A 7,869-nucleotide genomic window follows, 5' to 3' on the forward strand; every position below is an offset into this window, starting at 1 on the left:
TCGGATAATTACCTGATTTTTGGTAGATTTTTAAAAAGACGGTCCGTCAAAAAGTACTGACCTGCCCCCCCCCCCCGTTTTGGCGGTGCCTAGTAGTAATCGTTAGTAATAAAAATTTGGTAAATTAGATTACTTAAGGGGACGGTTCATCAAGAACTTGTTTACGTTGAACTTGAAGACGACCATATTGTAGTCAGCTGGAAAGCAGGAAAACGGAAAAGAGTTGTACATGTGTACAGTTCTAAAAAAAACTTTATTTGTGGAATCCACGGTTAGGGTTAGGCACAGGTTAAGAGTAGGGAGATTATTGATAGTGGTTTCAATTAGACGAGTGTTTTTCGTGAACGTTTGGCAAGGCAGAACCACAGATTGGAGCTCAGACGAGCACTTGCCATGAAAATAATGATAAAGCAGTGACATGCTCACAACGTCTCTTATGTGGGAAAGAGATTGTAGGGAAGAGAAAAGAAGCATTTGCTACTAGGCTACGAAGTTTATTTTGAACTCTGTCAAGGCAGGATAAGAGGCTTCTGTCCAGATGTGGCAACAGTACTCCATCGTAGGACGTACTTGCCTCTTATACAGATAGAGAATTATCGCTTTTAGACATGTAGAATATTGCATTAACAGTAAATAATGATTTTCCAACAAATAAAGCGGTTGTCATGACCGGAAATCTGAATGAAAACCTTGAGAGCTTCAGCTTCACTGTTCGGTTCTCTCAACTGAACTATTGGGATTTTCTTATGAATAAAACTTAAAACAATACTTTTATAAAATAATTCTAAGTTTCACGTGACGTGATAGATTTATGATTTACGTTATGTTTCAAAACATGAATTCAAACATAAGCGATAAATAAATAAAGGAATAAATAAATAAATAAATAAATGAATAAATAAATAAATAAATAAATGAATAAATAAATAAATAAATAAATGAATTAATAAATAAATAAATGAATTAATAAATAAATAAATGAATAAATAAATAAATGAATAAATAAATAAATCAATAAATGAATAAATAAATAAATAAATAAATCGCTAAACATTCTCGATAACATTGGAAATTTTTTTATTAGTTCCAAAACAATTAAACTGGAAAACATATGCGATCGGAGGGAGCAGTTTTCGATAGTAACATTTAAAAAGAAATTATTTTATGACACGCTCTTATAAAAAAAAAAAAAAAAAAACATTGAAATCAATAAACTGTTATCAGTTACTGTTATCAGTAGGGGTACCTGTCGCCGCCCGTGATTAAATGAAGCTCAATGAATGTTTTACATTTCGAATACTTTTATTGTCAGCGAAATTGGTGAAATCGCTCATTCATCAATCAAATAATGATTGAATTAACGATTAAATTCATATGCATGAGTATATATATCTTTATATTGTTTTTTTTTCCCCTTTTTTATTCTGTAAGTTCCACCTCAAATGTTGAAAAGTCTCCTTTTTAGAGAATTTCTCTAATTTTTCTTGGTTTCTTTCACATATATGTATGTATGTATGTATGTATGGATGGATGGATATATATATGTAAGCATAGATATATATTTATGTGTGTGTATATATATATATATATATATATATATATATATATATATATATATATATATATATATATATATATATATATATATGAGCAAATAGTTAATAAAACATGTTAAAAAAACACTTTGAAAAAGAGTTAAAAATTATTTAATCTGAAAAGGAAACACTACATAAGTGGATAGTCCTTAATCCGCGGAGTTTCGAAGAAATACTTTCCTTCTCATCAGAGAGTAGGAATTAGCAAAATGCGGGATCGGATTTTGCATGCAAAAGTATTTGATGAAACTGCAAGTAAGTCAAAGATCTTACTTGATAACAAAAAGTGAAGCAGAAGGAATATGGTGAAGAAAAGGGTGATTTCACGTGAATGGATAGTCAAGTGACAGTTAAGGTGTCCAATGACGGTAAAATCCAAAAATGTAAGCCCAAGAAAGTTTAATTTAATTTTCCATTCGCACAAGTAAAATCCAAGGATATCGCGTAATTGGAAGATGGTCCAAAATAATCCAAAAGGCTGAAATCCATGGAATAATTCACAAATATGTACAAGGAAAAGGGTGAAAAATTCCAATAATAATAAAAGAAAAATAAGATATGCTTTTTACACGGCTTTTTATATATATATATATATATATATATATATATATATATATATATATATATATATATATATATATATACTTCATTTACTCAAATAAAATTAATATACGAAAGTATAAATTTATGCGTAAACTTGAAGTATTTACTTCAAAAGTGCTCAATACGTAGGTAGAGCTAGTTAGTAAGTTATAAAATATATATGGCGATTAAGCTACACTGAATATTCCGCGTTTCATCCACCCTCGGATTCTTCAGGCTTATGGGCGAATTTTGTGGTTGTCTGTCGTTTTTATATACGCACCTCTATTGAGATTTTAGTTAGCCAATCAGCTTTCTAGAAAACAACGCTAGCAAACAAATACTGGGAGCTCAAGGAAAGTGGAAGTTCGCCGGTACGAATGGAAAATAGTAAAGCTATCAAACACATGTAGAGACCTAGACGACCCATGTAGATTATGCTTTCATGAAAAATTTGCTATCTTGTACTTTGAAGAACCCCGACATCTATTAAACTGTAGGAGAGAAATAGCGAATAACTGTGTTCACATGATAAAATTTACTCTAGGATAGAGCTACAAAATAATTTTAAAACTAACAAAAACAGTAGAAAATAAACAAATAAATAAAATAAACATGCATATACATAAACTACCACACACACACACGCACACACACACTCACACACACACACACACACACACACACACATATATATATATATATATATATATATATATATATATATATATATATAGACTAACATAAAAAACTAACCTAGATTTAAAACAGGTCAATACACTAGATATCCAGGCTAAATAGAGCACACACAAAGGAACAGGTCAACCAGAGGTCAAATGGGCCTTTATCCTGTAAGTGCATGTTCATTGGCTGATAGAAAGGGCGCGGTGGATACTAGAAAGCTGATTGGCTAACTAAAATCTCAATAGAAGGTGCGTATATAAAAACGACAGACAACCACAAAATTCGCACAGAAGCCTGAAGAATCCTAGAGTGGATGAAACGCGGAATATTCAGTGTAGCTTAATCGCCATATATATTTTATAACTTACTAAACACACACACACACACACACACACACACACACACACACACATATATATATATATATATATATATATATATATATATATATATAATTCAAACACGGTAATGGTTAAGTGGTAGTTTTAGTCATGTAGAACTGCTTTAAAGCTTCACCGCTCACTCATTTTTCGACCAAATTTCTAACAATTATTACAGTTTATAGATCACCTTCTCAGCTATAATGTGAACACAATTTTCAATTTTCGTTCAGTAAAACAATAGTTATGATGAATTTACAAGTGTTCAAAATCGTAAAAAATTGTAAGGCCGTAAGCGATGTTTTTTATGACTGGTTTCTATAGCAACCACGTCGCTTCAGCGACTACTGTTGCTACCAATTCACCGCCTTCAAGAAAAGAGAAGTAAAAAGTGAAACAGACAGAATGAAAGAATATAAGGGAGATAATTGGGGTGATTTTATTGAAAGCAGACGAGTGTCGTACATTGTTATTACATATGTGTATGTTATGTTTATTGGGGCAAAAAGATAAGACTGAGATTAAACAAAGAACAAGTGAATTTACTGGAAGTCTGGAAAATCATGGATTACAATAGAAAAATGCGAGCATGAAAAGTAATATGGTTAAGCTTAAATATGGAAAAGTAAAAGGCTAGTTGTTAAAACTGGAAAAGAAATGGACAAGATATTCTAATAAAAAACATAATAAATTTATAACTTAAAATATTGCAGCATTAATAATTGATTATATAATGTTAAATTGAATTTGAAAAAATTTTTTAACGCTGCAATATTTTAATTTATAAATTTATTATATTTTTTCTAGAATATCTTGTCCTTTTCTTTTCCAGTTTTAACAATTCGTCATTTACTTTTCCATGTTTAAGCTTAACCATATTACTTTTCATACTCGCATTTTTCTATTGTAATATATATATATATATATGCATATATATATGTATGTATATATATATGTATGTATATATATATGTATGTATATATATATATGTATATATATATGTATATATATATATATATATATATATATATATATATGCAACACACTCTATGACTATATATATATATATATATATATATGCATATATATGTATGTATATATATATATGTATGTATATATATATATATGTATGTATATATATATATATACATATATATATATATATATATATATATATATATATATATATATATATATATATATATATATATATGCAACACACTCCTTTACGATTAGTATAGAGGGACGTTCAATGTTAAAAATTTCTTATATGTATCTGGAAACCATTTTTCTAGCATATCTCTTTGACAATCCTCCATGACAGACTTACAGATCAATATGGTGTTTATGATAACGTGTTCATTATTACCAGGTAACCTACTCCTGACAATAAAGCACACGTTTAGGCAATCATCAGTGCTGTTTGTAAAAGGGTGATCTGATCTGCAACTCATTTTCGTCAGGAAGCATTTCATGCACCTATTGAAGCAGTCGACGCCTTTATCCTCAAAGAGCAGCCCAAAGATTAACGATGTCATCGTTAGTAGCAGAATCGGAAGGACAAATGTTGTTCTCATGGTGATCCCCCAAAAATCTGAAACAAATCAAACGGAAATAATTATTCTAAATAGTGGCAAATAAATTTTTTAAAAGATCAGAGATACAGAGTATTAAAAAAAAAATTTAGCTTAAAAGTATTTTTGGCTTTGTTTATCAACTTGGTGGTGGTGGTGGTGGTGATGGTGGTTGTGGAGAAGAATGTGTTGCTAGCATCCTCTCATGTCGCTCTCTCGACTCCGTCCTCTCTCTCTCTCTCTCTCTCTCTCTCTCTCTCTCTCTCTCTCTCTCTCTCTCTCTCTGTATCTCTTTTTATTTGGCCCAGATGACGTTAATATTCCAACCAGGGTTGTTTCCCAAAATGTGGTCACTCGCTGACCAGGGATTTTGTGTCCTAGAATTTGACCCTCCTTTGACGTCATCTCCTGGATTTTGCATACAGACTTGTAACCGACTTTTTGTTTGTTTGTTTGTTTGTTTGTTTGTTTGTTTGACGTCACTCGCCGGGAATCTGGATTATCCAAGAAATAACGGATAAAGGAGATAAGCAGAGAAGAAAAGAGATTAATGGAATAATCAAAAGAAAAAAATGACTTGCAAAAAATTATAAGTCAGCATTCAAATTGGTCTCGGTAAGAGATCGTGTTATCGGAAAGACTGCTTCAGAAGATATTTGAGTGGTGAATTTTAAAAGCGAAATTTGTCAATGTGAACTGAAAGCGAAGTGGAAGATCGATGCAGATGGCTGTTGAGCAGCGAAGAAGATGAAGGCGACAATGTGCCCCAAAGTTGTGGACGTACTTGTGGATATGATAGAGCAAGGTTAACAAATATGCCCAGGAGGACGAAAAACTAAAATAATAAAATTTGTAGACGCAGAGGCTGCGCACAGAGATACGAACAGTTGAAAACATACATAAAATAAAACGAAATGTAAGTCTACTTCATCCCCCCCTTCCCCCCCCCCCTCTCTCTCTCTCTCTCTCTCTCTCTCTCTCTCTCATGTGACGACTTGGTGTTTCTTCTTAATTTGCCTTTTGATGATCGATGTATTTTCCGCTTGGCATTTTTAGATATTAGCATGTGATTTCCCATCTCCACCATTTGTAGTTTTATTTTATTTTATTTTGCATTAATTTATTTCATAAACAAAATTACTTAAAATTTTACAACCTGTGTTTGTGTTCCGTTTCTTTTACTGTGTTTTTCGTCTGCCTTATTTCGTATTTTTTACAGGTTTGAAAGAGTTTACCTAGTCCCTTTTGTTCGACGTGATATACTGGAACTAGGGACCTTTCTTTTCTTTTCGTTTATTTTTTCGTATCATTGTTACGTCGTATCCCAACGGAGTAGAGTTTGTAACATTTATCTATCTATCTATCTATCTATCTATCTATCTATCTATCTATCTATCTATCTATCTATCTATAAAAGTGAACGTGTCTGTGTATCTGTCTGTCTGTGTATCTGTGTGTCTGTGTGTGTTAGCAAAATAATGTTTATAGGCAATCATAAATTTTGTTATTTAGCACATAAATTGAAAAACTAAAAACTTGCATAAAATTATAAAAGAATATATATTTTAATATTTGATGGTACCCTACGGAGATTTTTTTCTCTTGTAGTGGCCTATGATTTATAATAATTTTAATATTTCAATACTTATTAATCAATCGTATATTAATTGTATAAAAAACATTTCAAGTAAACTACCTAACAAACTTTCTAGAAAACACCTGATACATTCTAACATTGAATACTGCTGCAATTTTTAGAAACACTCTCTCATGCCATGACAAAATCGAATTCGTAATCTAGTGGACGAAAATCTATTCCATCCGCTCCAGCCCTGTTCTCAGAGAAGAAACGTTACTAGTCTTTCTGTATTCTATCGTAATTTTCATGGAAGGTTCTAGACTCGGTTCCAATTTCTGGTCCCTTTTTATAAGACATTTACAGCAAGAACTCAATTAGCTACTACACCCGAAAATATATTTCCCTTCGTCCTTCTTATGCCAATGCTAGTCTTGTACACAACCAGTGCCTACTTAGAGGTATTATTGCCGAGAATTTTCGATATTTTTGGCATCCAGTCAATACTTTCTTAGGAGAGTTGGCTATGCCCTTGTTAGTTTTAACTAAACAAAAAATATATGAATAAACACAATTGCCCAATTACGTTTACACATTTATTATACACTGACAAACATTTAAACAACAATAAAACAATACAATAGCGACAGTTCGATAAGACTCACCGACTGGTGGAAAAAGTTCTCAGATCTCACCTTGTGGTGGAACAAAGGTTCTCCTCTTCTTGAGAGGGAAAAGGCAACACGTCTGCCCGTGACCAAAGGGAAAAACCAACCGCCTTAGAGCAGGGGCAGATTACTCCTCCCCGGTGTCCTCTAATTTTTAGTCCCCTACACCCTCATAAAATAACCTTGTGTCACATCGCACATAAGATGAATGCTCATAAATCATGTCTCTATAGGATATCTTATTTCACTTTCACAAGAAAAATACGGATACTTACTTGGATATCAACACAATAAAAGTTTTTTTCGATATCGCTCGAGCTTGCGTCGTTTGAGCTGTGCTGAGTACTGAACGGCAACAAGCTGGTCCTTTTTCTTATATGAGAACAGTGAAAACCCTCTTTCCATCCTTCCCACATAAGTTTGTAAAAAGTATTTTTATTACAAGCTCAATAAATATGACAGTGACAAATTATGTATCATTTTTCTTTTCTTCCCAATTCTGAAACAATGCACGTAGTTTTACCAATGAATAATTTACATCATATGTGTAAATGACATTTAAACAAGACACTGAGGAAAGAGCCGATTGGCCCTGGCATTCGTAAAGGAAGCAAGCATGTGAGATTGAATGTGACGTCATTCATTTTAGTACAAGCGGGGTATGTCGAAAAATCAGGCATTCGATAATGGATGGTAGCTTTTGTAAAAACTATTAAAAAACGTTAAACTTTGCAAAAAAGAAAAAAAAAGAAAGGAAAGGAGCATGGTCTAATTTATACTGAAATTGAGGTTTATTCAATTAAATAATAA

General features: G+C 32.0%; 1 long non-coding RNA gene across 1 annotated transcript; it reads right to left on the bottom strand.

The window, feature by feature from the left end:
- Window positions 1-3,657: 3,657 nt before the first annotated feature.
- On the bottom strand, window positions 3,658-7,483 carry LOC145293917 (uncharacterized). Its single transcript, XR_013869793.1, has 2 exons — window positions 7,335-7,483; window positions 3,658-4,835 (listed from the first exon to the last, which is right to left on the bottom strand). It is a non-coding gene; the product is annotated as an uncharacterized LOC145293917 (long non-coding RNA).
- Between the last annotated feature and the right edge of the window lie 386 nt (window positions 7,484-7,869).

Source organism: Euprymna scolopes, chromosome 15 (genome assembly GCF_053919585.1).
Source record: "Euprymna scolopes isolate OS-2025 chromosome 15, ASM5391958v1, whole genome shotgun sequence".
Taxonomy (NCBI): Eukaryota; Metazoa; Mollusca; class Cephalopoda; order Sepiida; family Sepiolidae; genus Euprymna; species Euprymna scolopes.